The 17,189-nt window shown below is 39.9% G+C and overlaps 1 protein-coding gene across 1 annotated transcript in view; it reads left to right on the forward strand.

Annotated features, from left to right (window-relative positions):
* Window positions 1–17,189, forward strand: part of lingo1a (leucine rich repeat and Ig domain containing 1a) — a 193,257-nt gene that overhangs the window by 77,586 nt on the left and 98,482 nt on the right. Inside the window, exon 2 of the mRNA XM_074678250.1 lies at window positions 11,102–11,247. The gene's annotated coding sequence lies outside the window, so the exon portion shown is untranslated. The remainder of the gene's footprint in view (window positions 1–11,101; window positions 11,248–17,189) is intronic.

The raw sequence follows: 17,189 nt of genomic DNA on the forward strand, positions 1-17,189 counted from the left end.
CACTGACACTCTAAAAATGCTCACTGCGTTGAAACAGAGGCAGCTTTAGAGAGGGAGAGAAAACGGTCCAAATACAGAATGTCAAGTTTGAAGGTATTGCTTTAATGATCTGAGCTGAGAGTTGGTTCACACGACTCTGTAGCCTTCAGCTTCTCTCCTCCTTTGGTGCTTAAAACGAGGAATGGGGGAAAAAACAGCAGAAATTTAAAAGTAAAATATTCTTGAAACAGATCAAATGACAGATATTTTCCTTGAGTCAAAAAGAATAAAACTTATGTTGTTTCAAGCTTGTTGTGCTTTCTGAGAAACCCAGCAGAGACTCAGTACAATGACTGCTTTAAGATGAAATTTTCTGTTTTTAGTTTATCTTGAGGAATAATATAATATTTATTAAATTCAAAGACAAACTTTCATTTCATTGTGAGTAGAGACGATGCTGTGGGGGTTTAAAATATGAGTAGGCTGAAATTTGAAGCTACAGAAAAGGAGTCTGGTAGAAAACTCGACTCATCTTTCCAGCTTTCAGTTCCTGGCTAGCTGTGTCCAAACCTCCTGCTACGTATGCTACACGCTTGGTCAAGCTAGCTTTAGATATTAGCTATATGTCCTGAAAAGGTAGTCACTCTAATAGTTTTATGTTTTTTCATCAAACTCTGAGCAAGAATGACAAAAAAAGTTGAGAAGTCTAAAGCCAGGCTAGTTGTGTTCAGTCCTTGAACATACTACGGACAAGGTTAGGCTAGCTTCAGTAAAGGATTGCATTTAAAGAGGGGGTATTTTGCTTTTCCAAATTTTAAAAATGGCTAAAACATATCTGATGTTGGATGCTGAAACCAAACTTGTTCTGGCTCATATGCATGTCCAGCCTTTCATGAGGAAAACAGACCATTTGTACTAACAGCAGAAATAAAAATAAATAAATAATTAAAAACGATTAGCGTCTCTGTTCCTTACCTTTTTTCTCAAAACTCGTCTTTTTAAAGTTCCACATTTACTCTGATTATATTCTCCTCACACGGTTAATGAGTGATTCCATACACTGTAAATTCCTGTCTTTTTATTTATTTATCTATTTATTTATTCATCTATATATAAATCTATCTATTTTTTAATCTATTGATTTATCTATTAATCTATCTATTTAAAATGTTATCATTGCACTGTTTTTTGTTCTTAACCCCTTATTATTATTATTATCATAAGATAGGTATTCATAACAGCATCTTTCTGCAAGTACATGCACTGAAAAAAAACCATACTCAAAACAAATATATCTCTAGTTTATTACATAAGGATTTTCTTCTTTTTTTTTTTTTTTAGTTCGCAGAGAATCAAGCTTTCACTGATTTTCCTCTTTTTTTTTACCTCTTTATTGAGCTAATGATTGTTCATTTTGTAAAAATACACCAACCAACTCAGTCAGTGAGAACACTTCCTGCCTCGGAGCTTTAAAGTGGATGTTTCCTCCTACAGGTCAGAAAAGAGTCCCAGCAGTGCAGTCAGGGTTAAGTGTCTGGCTCAGAAACACCTTGGAGGCATAGTTAAAGCTGTTAATTGTGAATTTGCTGTGTTCCCTCATGCACAAAAGGCACAGATAAAATGAGAAATGGTGGATTTCAAAATTAAAAATATGCTAAATGTCATATTTGAGGAGTCTTATTGTTGAGGAAAACGGTTGCTGGATTGGGTGTTTGTGTATTCTTCCGTTACCGTATTCAGTTTAAAATCCTCCTTCTCACTCACAAAGCACTCCATAACCAGGCCCCTCCATACCTTACTGACATGCTCCACCCCTACACCCCTTCCTGCACCCTCCGTTCTTCAGTAGCAAACCTCCTCACCGTCCCTAGGACCAAGCACCGAACCTGGGGGGACAGAGCCTTCTCTGTTGCTGCCCCCTCCCTTTGGAACTCACTCCCACAACACCTCCGTGATACTGCTGACCTCACTGCCTTCAAAACAAAACTCAAAACTCACCTGTTTCGCATAGCTTTTAATTTAACAACCACCGGTAACTGAACCTGCTTTTACTCTACACCTTTGAATTGTTTTTGTCTCGTCTTCTTTTCTATACATGTCCTTCTTTTTCTGTTATCTCATTTTGTTTTTGTATCTGTTTTTAACTTGTTTTTATACTGCTTTTACCTTGTAAAGCGACTTTGAGAACTTGAAAAGCGCTCTATAAATAAAATGCATTATTATTATTATTATTATTATTCTGTTATAGGTGAAATCAATCCATCTCTTGAATCAATAACAGGAGAGGCTGTATCACTTTGCCAAGGGACTGTGTACCTGTGGTGAGACCCAGTAGGTTCACTTTTTAATGGAGGGGGGCATTCTTTTTTATTGCTGGAGTACTTCCCAGTAATTTTGAGTTGAAAAGTGTGATGCATTAATTCAGGAGACATAGCAGCATTCACATTCATATTTTCTTTACCTGTCCATTTTTTACACACAAGAACATAGCCCATGCACGCTACATTGATTCCTCAGGGGTGTTACCTGGAGGTGTTACAGAACTCATACTGAAGTGCAACATAACTGCATGGTTTATATACCACAAAAAGCAACAGCGGGAAGTGGACATCTATGAATCTTGCATGCTCAGTCATTCATAAGCTCAAAAAGAAGATTTCTAAAGTAATTTCAGAATAGAGCAAGCGGCAACCTCCGGTCTAAGAATATGAGACAATGCAAAAGAACTAAAATCATCTGTTTCTTGAGTGTTCCCTTGAGGCTGGCTCCAGAAATACCAGAAGTCACATACACACCAAGCCAGAAAAAGCCCTTTTCAAAACAGAAATTAACCTATTTACAGCCTGGTTCAAAAAACCCCAGCGTCTGAATTGCTAATTTTACTATCGGCACCCACTGTACGGGGGTGATTTTTTTTCTGACTCTGCAGTTCAGAGGATATTAAGATCGCAAATCGCCAATCGCTGCACACAAAGCCCGCTGCTAATATGGCCTTGATAGCCAATGTGCTTCATTTTCTGTGTCAGAAATAGACTGGTGACGTCGGGGAGACTATGTCCCTGTTTTATACAGTCTATAGACTAGAGGAGAGTCAGTTGTGATAAATAAATAAATAAATAAATAAATAAATAAATAAATACGATTTTCTGTATAAAGTTGGTTTGTACATAAAATTGGTCTAAACAAAAAGAAGGGCTGCAGGTTATATGACTAAGAAATTTGGGAAATTTAAAAGTGAAGGACATTAAATATTAGAAAAAAGAAAAAAAAAAAAAAAAAAAAAAGCCGAACAACAAGGCACTGTTGAAAAAAGTCTTGAAATTTTAAAGAGGGGTACTGTGCTTTTGTGTTTGTACTGTCTGCCTCTATTTTTCTCCTTCTGGTGTTTTAAAAAAGATCCTCACTTCAGCCTGTGTCTGAAATGCTTCTTATAGCTGCTGTCTCTTTAAGGCTTCCCACTCCACAAACCACTTGTCCTCTGATTGGCCAGCACTCTGGGGCAGAGCTATGGGTAGAAATTAGTGTTCGAAGCCTTCTGAAGTGTCATGAACTAGTTAGGGGATCAAATATTCCCTTATGACAATTTCAGCTAATCTTCAGAAGATCTCATACTATTTTTAGAACAAACCATTTTGATCAGTTTACAGACAAATTCAGGGACACCTGCAACATGTGAATATGTGGTGGTTTGAAAATCTGTACATTGTCAGTATGAACATCCAGCTTTGTGACTTTAGTCCAACTTTACAGGTTTGTAATATGGGAAAGCACAATACCTCCCAATATGTTAGTAAGGCAAGGCAAGTTTATTTAAATGGCACATTTCAGCAAGGCAATTCAAAGTGCTTTATACGCACAATATATTCTGAAGAGCTGAAATACAAGGCAAAAATGAATTGAGCATGAAAGAAAGAATTTCTTGATTAGGCGACGATTGCTTTCTTTATTTTCGAACCCTGCGTGAATGCTTACTTTAGCTGTTGAGCTAATGTTGTAGCAGTCTTTTTTACTGTCAAATGCCAAATCAGCTATCACAACACAGCTCCACATCACAGCAGTATCTGAACTTCCTACGCCACAGAAAGGAGAGAAAAATGGCCAAAGACTTGATGTGAGGAGAAGAGTTTGGAACTGTTTTGGCCACACATCACTGTTAGGTAAACCCCCCCAGGATCCCTGTTAGTCACTGAGGCCATCATATGTTCTGCTGGGCGCCTAGGGGGTGTGTCACATGGGTGATGCTTTTCCCTGTCAGGTGGCTTGTGGTAAGAGCTAATCCTGTTGAAAATAGAAATGTTTTCCGCCTTGGGATGGAGGCGAGGGGGTGCGAGAGAGATGCGACCAGCCCCAAGGAGTCAGTCATCCATGTGCACAAGAAGAGATAGCCTAATCTTGTCACAGACACGGGGGGAAAGAGCGAAAGTCCCGGGCTATCAGTGGCAAAGACTTCTGCTTGTGGAGATGATTTGTAAATTCATACCAGCACATGAAAACCTAGAAAGTTGTTTGTGTATCTTTTTCCTTTTTTTCCCAGAGGCTTTGCTTCTGTTTATCCATGATGCATGTGTGGAAATATTTTTGATTTATCATTTTAAACTTCTAGCCTTTGTTTCACTTTTTTGTCAAACTCTCCGGGTCTGCTTCCCATCCGTTTGTTCCCCTTTCTCCATTTTAAATGTTGCAAAGCTAAATACAGTACAGATGGTGTTTATCCGCGACTCATCATCCCTCGACATATTTTCAGTTGGTATTTTGCCTCAATGTGTGTGCTTTTGTGTTTGAGCTGCTGTTATCCCAAGGTTGTGGAAGGAGAAAATGACTGTTTCCAGGTTATAGTCTGAGTCACATTGTGCTCCCTGGCTCTGTTTTCATATTATGTGAGTAATAGAGAAACGTAGCATCTTTCTACTCTGCGTGGTATGTATTACGCCGGTAAGGCAGCAGTTAGAGTGATATTCTCTGAGGTCTGTGGCAGAAATGATCTGTGCTTTAAGGTGGGGAAACAATTCCCTCATCAGGCTCTGCTTCACTTTTCAACAAGCCAGCAGGAGTTTAGGTTGGGCACTGACTTTTAAAGGTCCCATATTATGCAAAATCATTTTATTAAGTCTTTTAGTGAAATTTGTGGGTCTATAGCTTTACTCCCAGCTCACAAAATGTGATATTTAATGACAAAACCTGTACTTAGTAGTGCTTGTGAATGTAAAATCCTGACCTAAAACGAGCTGCTTGGATTTTGGAGATTTGCCGACGTCAGCGATTCCCTTTTTTGACCAATCAGGTGCAAGTCTGACCTGATTGGTCCACCGGAGCAGTTACCCCTGAATCTTCCCAGAGGTGGGGAGGAGAATGCCAAAGTTGAAGAGCCATCACTGCTTTGTTTTTTGCTGTAAACAGCCACATAGTCCCATGCACAAGCTTCCCATCTCGGAAGAAGACAAGACTAAGTGGCTAAAGTTCATTTATGAGGGAAATGTGCCAGCTACACTCAGTAAAACTGTGCATGTGTGTGCTAGTCACTTCACAGCCGACTGCTTTTCCAACTTTAGACAGTACAACAGAGGGCTAGCAAATAGACTGTTCCTGAATCCAGGCCCATTACCGACCATCCGCCAACAAACCTCAGACCCTGGAAATGTGAGTATTTTAAATGCTGTGTGCTGTGGAGCAGATGTAAGAGCTTTTCCTCAGTGTCCCCTCTGTCTCTGTGCTAGCTTCAGGATGCTAACTTTGGCTGCAGTTAGCCTGTTGTTTTAGCCTGTAATGTTACGGTAAACGAGCTTCGCTGTTTTCTAAACACTGTGCACTCGGATCTTGTGGCGCCTCACTCAGCGACGCGGTACCAGCGGTGGCTCATTTACATATGAAGGTCACGCCCACTAAATCAGAGCGTTCTGAACAGAGGGGCTATGAGAGCCTGGAAACAATGCTGCTGTGCTTGATTTATTGGCTTTTCGGAGCAAAATATGTTACTACCATTTCATGAAGATATCAATGAGCCATATTAAACTGCAGAAAAGAAGCATTATATGAGACCTTTAATATTTCACAAAAACAGCTGCTTGTGCATTATAAGAAAGGAGCCATGCATGATATCTCTGCTATTAATGCTTAAGTGAAGGTGATTTGTTCTTCTGGGGGAATATGACTGATAGTGTGCTATCATTCAAGGCCACATGGGAAAAGTGAGCTGTGAGACAGGATTCTTTACTGGATGAAGTGAACACTGGTTTCCCTCTAACCATGATCTGATCTGAGGCAGAACTTATTTTAAAAAATTGAGCATTTTTATCCTTGTATTTTCTTCTTTTTGAGAACTATCTGACATACATTATTCAGATATATCTATCAGAAGTTGTTTTTCAGCATTCTTTCAGTGTTTTTTCTGCCTGCAGTGTGAGAAATCAGTAACAGAAATGAGCCAGGAAAACAGTAGCACTAACTTGTTGGAGCAACCACAGCATTGTCAACTCAAAGCAAGGTAATGAGAGAAATTAAATACAGTGATAATACTTTTAATTACCGTTGGCACAACGTATTCATAAGTTAAACAGAGTTCATTAAAAGTAATTACTTATTCACTGGGTTTGTCTTCATTTGTTTCCCCATGTGTTATTAATTTTGCAGGTAAGAGTTTTACCCCAGGTTAGAGAATTCATGAACTATAGCTGTGAATAGCACCACAGTTCTGGAAATTACAGTATGAGCTGTGTGTGCATGGTTTCTTTCAAAAATGCACATTTGAATGTTTTACAGCTGCTGTTTCTGCAACTCTGACATACAGTTGTCTATTAATGCACATCTAAACATCACAACTGCTTTTGCTCAGTTTTTTTCTTTTTTCATCCATTGTAGCATTGCTCATTTGCGATATATCTCAATATATTATCAATGTCAGCTGCTCTTACATTTTCTTTCTTTTTTTTTATGTTGCATTGACGGAGAGTTTTCTGATCAATTGTACTGCAATCAATGCAAAGGCAATTAAGATATTGTCTCTGATTAAAAATGAAATGGTCAAAATGTTTACCCCTGATTTTTTTTTTTGGTGGCCCAGTTGTAAGAATCCCCAAATATATAGAAAAGAGGGGATTTGGGAATGTAACAGTGATTATTTGGGAAGTGGATCCGTGAAGTTGAAGACACTTTCATTACGTGACCAGTTTAAAACCTTTTTTTTTTTTTTTTTTTTTTTTTTTTTTTTAAATACAAAGAAATATAATTTATAGGGTCTGTGAGGAGTTTCAAGTGATCTTGAAAAAGTCTCCCTCCTAGATATATGCCTAATTGTAATCCACACTTTAGAATGAGATTATCAGCGCCAATATTGCTGGCCACAGGTTATATTAAATTGCTGCTTCTTAGCTCCCAGGTCTCTAAGACAACACCACGCCAGCTGACAAAGTTTAGTAGTGAGAGGAGATAAAACACAGAGATCTGTGTTATTCTTATAAAACAATTTCTGTGATTCATTTTGTAGTGATGGTGGACACAAGAGCCTAACTGTTATACAGAAAAAGGACAGAAGAGCAGAAGAAAGCTCAACAGGAGAGTGATAAAGCCTGAGCTAAAGGCTACCACAGGGGCTAAACTGTTCGTGATAATGTTCATTCCAGCCCACATGCAGCAGTTATTCTGCAGTGTTTTGTTCAAACTTGAGAGTCTATCAATAAAATAAAGAGTGAGGTTACAGCTACTAAACTACTTACAAACTGAAAGTGCTATCTTGTTGTCATGTTAGCCTACAGATGTTGGAATACTGAGCTGACAATGTTGCTACATGTAGCCGGCTACAACAACTTTTGCTTGATGTCACGTTTCAAACCATATTGCTATGTAACTGTACTGATAAATACCTTACCTCAGCGAGTTGTATCCAGTAAAAAGCTTTCTTAAAAAAAAAATAAAAAAAGTTTCAATCCGATCTCCATTTAATTCCAAAACAACGGCAGTGTGCTGAGACTCCAGGCCACAAGGTGGCAAGGGGGTGCAATTAAAACAGATCCTCCTCAAAGCATCTTTTAACGAATAAAAACATTTAACAATGACAAAAGGAAATCATTTTCAAGGCTAGAAAAGGAAAGTAATCTTATCATCCATCTGTGTAGCATTGTCTAAAACACAACAACTGTCATCATGGCTGAGCTGCTCTAATGTTTTACCTAAAGGATGTAAACATTAAATTGCTGCTTTCACTGCAAACTTTTTTTTATGTCATTTTCTGCCTTCTAAGACTCACCAACTCTTTGTGAATATAAGTCCAGGCTGAAAAAAAAAAGAATTGACAAATTTGAAGTTGAGCCCTCTGGCAAATTTCAAGGAGTGTGCAAAAATACATGTGTGAAAAAGACTTATACGTGGATGTTGAGATATCTTGAATTCAACCAATCTTAAAAGATAACTGATTATTGCCTGAGTTTCATATTTTATACATTTCCAACAAGAGTCAGACAAATCAGCTATTGCTATCAGCATATGTCTTTGAGATTATATCACATCGGATACAATTATAGCTGCAGCTAGATTTTCTCAAACTATTACTTTTTATGGTAAAAGTGAAACACTTTTCAAAAGTGAAGTAAAACTTGAGTCTTCAATTTTCAGCATTTTCTGTGCAGCAGTATCTACATCATGTCCCTAATAATGTGACATTTAAGCTGTAATGCAGATGCTTGTAATGATTCTGAAACCAAATATCAGACGTCAAAATTAATTGTTTTGCCAGTAATGAGGCAGATGAGAACATCTTGCAGAGGAAGAACAAGGTGTCTCTCTCCCTGCCAACAACTCTGCAGACAAATTACTCCAGCACAGATGCTCCAGCACTTTGCTTTGGATCCAAGGTCTTACTTTTCCCGGCCAGCAAATCAAAGGGAAGTTCATCCCGTTTGATTTTCATGCATCAGCCAGGTCTCTGTGTGTTCGTATCAAATGTGGAAGATCAAATGTTTGCCAAGCCATTTGGTGGTCTTTGCCTTCTGCACTGTTTGCTGATAAATGTGGCTCAGTTATTAGGATGATAAAACGGGAAATTGCATCTGTGGCAGTCCAAACAAATGGTGACTATTTCAGTTTTTTCTGTACTATAAAAGCTGTTACACAAATTCAGTTATTGGCTATGTGACGGATGATAATTCCTGCAGAAACTTTTGTTACTTGTTTCTTTTTCTGCAATGAAGGTTTAGATTATTGGTGCCAAACTAAAAACTCTGTATTACAGAGCTTTCATCTGCTATATGTGGTTCTTAGTGACACTAAGTTGTAGTAGTATTTCAACTAGGCAGAGGCAAAATGCTCATTGAAGCCTGGCTTACATTATTATTAGTGGCACAATGCAGGCCTGTGAAATCAAAGATAAACTGTGTAGAACTCTCGTGAAGGGAGCTTTTTTTTTTTAGCAAGAAGTTGCAGGACAGGCTGCCGAATTAATTATCTTTATTATTAGAAACTTAATAAATAAGAGCTTAAACAGTGAATTGCAATAGTTTAATAAAGATAACTAAATTTGGTTAGTTTGCATTCCATTATACAATGGAAACAAGTTTTGAAATCAAAAGAATGCAAAGATGTTTATTTTACGATCTCGACTCTTAGATTTATTGTTTTGATAAGTCCAGCTATGACATGCTAGCGTAGCCTGAAATCATGACCAAGCAGTGTGAGAGACAGCTTCCCGGCAGACCTGCAGCCTTACATGTAGATGGTTTCTCTGAGTACAAACAATATCAGATGAAGTGACATGACATGTCAACCTAAAGGTGTCCATTACATCCGAGCAACAGGTCAGGGTTGATTTGCAGAACCCTAAATGGTGCTATTGACTTGTGTGATGTGCTTGCCTGTTGGCATTGTTGTGAGTGCTGCACCTCTATGCTTACCTCATGGATGAGACCTCAAACATGTATTGCTTCAGTGATAATTCATTTATTTTTGGCTTAACAATGCCCCCCATATTGTGACCAGCTGCCTGAAGCCCACCTTTGTGGTCAACCTACCTGCTCTTGCAGAAATCGCCCAGGCCAACCTTCAACAAAAGGCCAGCTGGCACCCTGGTAAAGCAAGTCAAACAACACCACTGGCAAATTCTGAATGCCACAATAATGCAGCAAGCCCCTTCAAACAGACTTAAGTCCCCTCATTTGTTCAATGTTGTGGCTCAAGAGTTGTTCACATCTGTCCCGGAAGACATGGCTGTAAAGGCCTGGCTGGTGGCAGCTTGGAAGCAAGAGTCGGCAGAATGCACGTGTTCTCACTGGTACATCCGAGACCCTGAGGATGGTGTTGAAGGAGAACTGCTACCTCGCCAACGATGGACTTTTCTTAACCACCTTTGCACAAGGGTTGGCTGCTTTGGTTCATCCAGGAGGAAGTAGGGCCTGTCGGACAGTGCACTTTGCAAGCAGACCACCGACATATCATCATGACCTACCCCTGTGTCCAAGGAGGGCCTTTTCAGAGCGGGAGCTGACACAAGGGCATGGCTAAATGACACAGAGCTGGATGTTTGAAGACGACACATGAAAGAAGAAGTACTTTGGCTTGACAACTGGCCTTTGGGGAGATACTTTTTTTGGAAATGTGACATTCAAAAGCACAGCAACGGCTCTATTTTCCACCACAACAGCAGTAAGAAGACAGTCTGACAGATTAACCCTGGTGTACAGATTATTCATGCACCTTAACCTGTGAACATTCAACCTAGCAACATAGTTTGATGAATTGTCTTTGACAATATGAAAAACTTCAAAAATGTATTTGATGTGTCTCCATTCAAAAAAGTAAATATGAGATGGTTTACTTGTAATTGGCATTCTCCAGGACCCAAATATATTGGTGTTTTAATAAAGCTATAATCTTACCCAAAACATAATTAAAGTCAATCAGAACAACTTGATTCTTGATTGCTGAATTATAATTACAGTAACAGCACCAGTGAGACGTGACCAAAATCATTCTTCTGAGATCTGTGGGTGTTTGAGTTGATTGAGTTTGATTTGAATCAAACATACGTTCTCTGAGTTCCATTTATTCAAGAGAAACATTTTGAAACACTAAGCGAGTAAGCGGCCTGTCTGATTTATACCGTGTGACTAAGGCTTCTGCTGTTGCATGTGTCTTGCAGGTGGCTGATCAATTGAAGAGGGAATGCTGCGAGGGGATGTGGATTAAGGGGAGACGTTGCCCATCTCACACCTTCAGCCTCCTGCCTTCTGCCCTGTAAGAAGCTCCAACCGTTCCTTGGAATCAGCAGGCTAGCAATTACTGCCTGTGAGTATTATTGCTCTGCCCGAGTTATGAGACGCTCCCGCTGTTTAACTCCTGCTTAAAAGAATCTGGGTTTATTGGGGATTTCTAACATCATCTCTAACTTCTGTGTGGTGAAATGAACTGGATTTGCAGGCCTGATCTTACATACTTGAAAACCAGGCGAATGTGAGAACAGTTTATTTGACAGTGTGAGGGTGTTATCAGCAGAGGCTTATCAGAGCTGGCTCTTCTCATGGTGCTCAGAAGAGACATCTCATAAGTTGAAACATCTGATATCCTCATCTTATCTCAGTCAGTCAACATCACTGCAGCACGAATGTCAACTAAAGCACCCTCTCAATATATAAACTTCAAAACGGACTGTGAATGGCTGTCGAGCAGGTTCACTGAATTTTAAACATTGTTCATGCTTCTGAAGAAGCCTGAGTCCCCAGAAAAGTGATTATTTTTGGGGAAACTTTTTTTTTTTTTTTTTTTCCCCCCAGGTTCTTTCAAATGGGAACTTTTTGTAGTGCAGACTAAAGCCTGGTTACTTCTATGATGACACTTGGCATAATGGCTAGAGAATATAGGTACCCGGCAAGTGCCAGCAAGTGATTTACGACCCTAGAGGTCAAGAGGTCACCCCCTCCCCCCACCTGTTGTTGTCAATCAATTACATAACAACACCTGTTGTAGTCAATCAATTATTTACATAACAACCCCGCCCCCTCACCTGATGTTGTCAATCAACTTCCCCCCACCCGTGGGAACTTGGGGTGCCCCCACCCGTGGGAATTTGGGGTGCCCACACCCGTGGGAATTTTGGGTTGCCCACACCCGTGGGAACTCTGATTGCCCCAACCCGTGGGAACTTTGGTTGCCCCAACCCGTGGGAACTTTAGGTTCCAGATACATCACTATTGTATATTTTATGTTCTTTCGATATAAAACTATGATTATTTGAATACTTGAGGAGAATACTTGTTGCTGAATACATTGAAATGTCTGCAAACAGGCTAAAAGAAAGCTAACTTGCTTTCAAACACACTCATAGAAAGCTAGCCTGCCTCCAGCTAGCCTAGTAGATGGCTAATTTACCTGCAGCTAGCCTAGTAGATGGCTAATTTACCTGAAGCTAGCCCAATAGCTGACTAATTTACCTGCAGCCAACCCATTAGCTGAGTAATTTACCTGAAGCTAGCCTATTAGATGGCTAATTTACCTGCAGCTAGCCCAATAGCTGACTAATTTACCTGAAGCTAGCCTAGTAGATGGCTAATTTACCTGAAGCTAGCCCAATAGCTGACTAATTTACCTGCAGCCAACCCATTAGCTGAGTAATTTTACCTGAAGCTAGCCTGATAAAAAGCTAATTTACCTGCAGCTAGCCCAATAGCTGACTAATTTACCTGAAGCTAGCCTAGTAGATGACTAATTTACCTGCAGCTAGCCCAATAGCTGACTAATTTACCTGCAGCTAACGTAGTAGATGGCTAATTTACCTGCAGCTAGCCTGATAGAAAGCTAATTTACCTGCAGCTAGCCTAGTAGATGGCTAATTTACCTGCAGCTAGCCTGATAGAAAGCTAATTTACCCGAAGCTAGCCTAGAAGATGGCTAATTTACCTGCAGCTAGCCCAATAGCTGACTAATTTACCTGCAGCTAAACTATAAGATGGCTAATTTACCTGCAGCTACCCAGATAGAAAGCTAATTTACCTGCAGCTAGCCTAGTAGATGGCTAATTTACCTGCAGCTAGCCTAGTAGATGGTTAAATTACCTGCAGCTAGCCTGATAGAAAGCTAATTTTCCTGCAGCTAGCATGATAGAAAGCTGATTTTTCTGCAAACAGGCTAAAAGAAGCTAACATGCCTTCACACAGGCTATTAGATCTGTAATTTACCCGCTCTCAGCCTACGGTCGGCCTTCTGTCTGAACAGAACAGAAGAGAAAAGCAAATGTGTCCTCTATCACGGTATAATATTCTTTTATCAGCAAAATATATGAAACAACTTCTCCACACGTGAAACAAATCCTCTTTCACCCACCACTTTCTCTCCTTGAGCCAGTGTCAGGCCACTGTGACTCAACTAGAGACTCATTCAGCTCCAGCAGTCAGCTCAAGACACAGTCGGCTCAAGACACTCTTTACAACAGTGAAAATTGTGAAAAACTGAGAGAGCAATGTGAAGTGCAAGATCTTGTTCATTCATAAATGAAAATTTCACCGTCCCAGTCTCTTTAAATTTACCTCTTACTTGTCAGGACATTCTTATATGAGCAGAATTAAACAACTTCTCTCACACAGGCCTCACACAGCCATACAGCCCTGTGACACGTGGTCCACACACCTCGTGGGTCTTACAGGCCTCGTGGGTCTTACAGGCCTCCACTCCAGTTTCAATTCCTGTGGGAGTAAGACAGATACTCTGGTTCCACTGTTTTCTGTAACCTGTTTGTGTCTTGACACATCTTCAACATAGATTCTGAAGACGTGTTGAGATCTTTGCAGTATGAAAAAGCCTCCCTGTATATCCACAGTTACTCTTGTTGCAATCAGTGAACACTTTTTACAGCTGAGGCGGGACGGTGGCGCAGTAGTAGGCGGGGTTCCCTCACTGCACGACAGCATGGGTGAGGTTTTCCCCGGGTAGCTCTGAGACAGACCCACTGATCTCTGCGAGTCATTCTCCATCTCCCTAGACTCCAGCAACTCCACGGGCCTCAACAAAGATTTTCAAAGCTACAGGCGTCATTTCTTTAACCCATCATCCACACTCCAGCATTTAGCCAGTTTTCCTATTTAGTCAGAGCAACTTTGCTCCGTCGTAAAAACTACTGATTCATAATGACTAAACTGACAGCCATTACTTCTTCAAAGGATTGAAAATATTTCAGCATAGTGTGGTCACACTCCAACTAACATGTTTATGGTAGCGACAACAGCAACAACAGCCACTGCAGGTACTCCAGATGCAGCGTATTCAGATCACAAACGAGCCAAAACCTTTGGGGTGGTTAAAAACAGGTGCAAGTGTTTTCAGGAGAATACCTCCGTTGTACTTATGTACCCTGCAGTTAGAACCTATCACTGAAAGCATAGAGGGCACTCATGTATTCATTCAACTGCATAGAACATCAAGAAACACATGATTTGAGCAGGACATTCATACCTCTTAGGATTAATTTTGACCGCTGCTCTGTCAAATCTGAGTGATGATTTTAATCATTATTATCATCATTAAAGACGTGTTTAAACTAACACCATGTTGTCTAGGTCAGTCACCTTACCAGAGACAGAGGCATAAATCAGGACTTAAGGCTCAAAGGGTAACCTGAGGCTCGCACTGCTCCTCTCAGCTGCTTTCAGCTGCTTTCAGCTGTTTGCAACTGTTTGCAACTGTTTGCAACTGCTTGGTTAGAAAAGATAACTTGTGGCTGAAGTAAGTCTGAGAAACACATCATCAAAAACTGGCCGATAAGTCCAACAACAGAAAAAAACAAACAACCGGAACAGTTCTCTTCATTAGACTGCAACAACAGGATCGGTTGAATCCTTTAACTATACGGGGTATGTTTAAACAGTTTAAACACACACACAAACAAATAAATAAAAAGATTATGACAAACTATCTGCGCAACAGAAAGAGACGTGGATATGAAAAGCCTGCAGTGGTCCCTGTACAGGTCAAAGTTTAACAAAGGAGAAAGGAAAAACAAAACGGAGAGACAGAAGAAAAAGGGGTGGGAAACAGTAAAGAAGATGAGACAGCGTGAAAGATGTGGTCTGTGTTGTGTCCCACAAGAGGCTGAACTGCTCAGTTGGCAAAGGAACTATTACATACGTTTCTCTGACGGCTCACTCTCTCTGTGATCTTGTATTATCACCTTCTACACGCGCTTTAATAGTTTAAGCGGCTGTTTTCATATAGCATGCCATAAAGTAAAAACTTATATAGCATTCTACCTTAAGCCTGAGCTCTTTAGAGCAACTTAAGACCCGAGCAGCAGTTGATGACTTTGCCTGAATTAATACACGCAATAGCGCTTTGTGATGAACTTAAAATTTGATTTACTCAAGGATTCAAAAACAGATCTTTAGTACTTCTTGAGCATTCTGTTTCATTTGAAGTTATAAAATGGACTAAATATATAATAAATATATTAATGACACCTTTTACCATATACAAGCCACATAAATAATAATAATAAAGGAACCACAGGACAAGTATGGTTGGTGTTACCTATTACAGAATGGTTATTCTGTATCTTTCTAGAATTACTCAGAGTCCAATGTTGCATGCTATTTTGCTCAAAGCACATTCACGGTGAAGTTTATGTAGTTTGGTAGTTTGGTAGTTTCTTTCTATGTGTTCATCGCCCCGTCATTTGTGACTTTATTATTATCATTTTGTATCCCTTATTATCCTGCTTGTTAAAGTATATTGTGAGGTATACTTCCAATACACTCCATCCTCTCTCTTTCCCTGCTTTGATAGCAGAGTCCTGAAGCAGCTGAGCTGCCAAAATGAGATCAGCATATTAGTAAGATGGTCGGACAATCACTTTGTGTTTAAATGCTAGTCTGATCAACATTGGTTTCAGCTGAAACAAAAAAAGGAAAAAATAAATCGGAAGCAACCAAAACTCACAATATTCAGCCCACCAAGCAGCCGAAATGAGTGGAAACACTCTTTATGTATCTAGATTCTTCTATATGTCCAACACTGGACCTTAACCACTCATCAGAGATCTGGATTTATGACGGCAGGAGTTGATACACTCCACTTCTTGACAAATTTTCTTTTCATGGGTTTTCCAGAGCTCGCGTGTGTTACATAGCCTACACAGGACAGAAAACAACTGTTGGACGCTGATGTAGCTGACATTGTAGCATGTAGCTGACACTATGGCATTTTTTAGGACTCCACCGTCAAACAGCAGGTTCAGTGCGACTATATTAACCAGGCACACTGATTACAATTAGAACCATGACCCTGCATCATAACATTACACTTGAAGCTGCTAAAACATGTGAAGCATCTCAGGGGAGACTAATTAAGTCTTCTTTAGGAGCCACTTCAGGCGCTCAGGGAAAGATTAAGTTGACATGTTTAAAAAAAAAACAAAGTTCTCATTGGGACTTGAAGAAATCAGTCTGTTTAAGAGTTTTAAAAAGTGCCGTTAATGAGATCAGACTTTGAACCAGGATTCAGCTGACAATATTGTGGAGGGACTGTAAGAGCCAAAAAATCTCATGCTATGCTTGCTTTTTTTTTTTTGCGTGCTTTGTAGCGCTTTTGTGTGACTGATTTTTTTTTAATTCACTAGGGCAAAAGAATGGTAGAAAAAAATGGGACAATCTTTGGAAAGGTACATTGTATGCAACCTGCAGTGAGGTCATCTCAGAGAGTCAGGGTAGATACATTGAGTGTGGAAAAAAGTTTGAGAAAAATGAACAAATGTCTTCTAGTTACTCCTGGGGTTGTAATCTTCTCTGCCCCCCTTAAGTGTCCTGTGGGCCCCTCGTGTAAATTTGAAGGTCTTGACCCAGGTCGTAGCAGAGTTCAGGGTGCATAAATCAGAGTCCTCAGAGGCCTCCCCCCGGATATACCATGACTTCTCTGCTGTACATCCCGTTACCCAGTATGATAGAAACCCCAGCCCCATTCAAGTTCCTCAAATTCCAACAGGCCCACTCATACCGACATCATACAAACATCATTCCAACATTGTACCAACATTATACCAACTGCACAAGATCACCCAGAAAAGTTTTTGAAAAAGCTGCTATGTCTAAAGAGAAACTCTATTTTAGAACGCTAACAAGTGGGAGAATAACCCAGTTAGTGAGTAATTCATAAAAAGTTTGTTGTCAAAGTTAAAATGACTGAATATCAGAATCTATTGCCTCAACACTTTAATCTTTTAAATTTCACTCCTTTGAAACTTTTACTTT

This window comes from Halichoeres trimaculatus, unplaced genomic scaffold (genome assembly GCF_033239565.1).
Source record: "Halichoeres trimaculatus isolate MK-OKI-2021-1 unplaced genomic scaffold, fHalTri1.1 fHalTri1_scaffold_10, whole genome shotgun sequence".
Taxonomy (NCBI): Eukaryota; Metazoa; Chordata; class Actinopteri; order Labriformes; family Labridae; genus Halichoeres; species Halichoeres trimaculatus.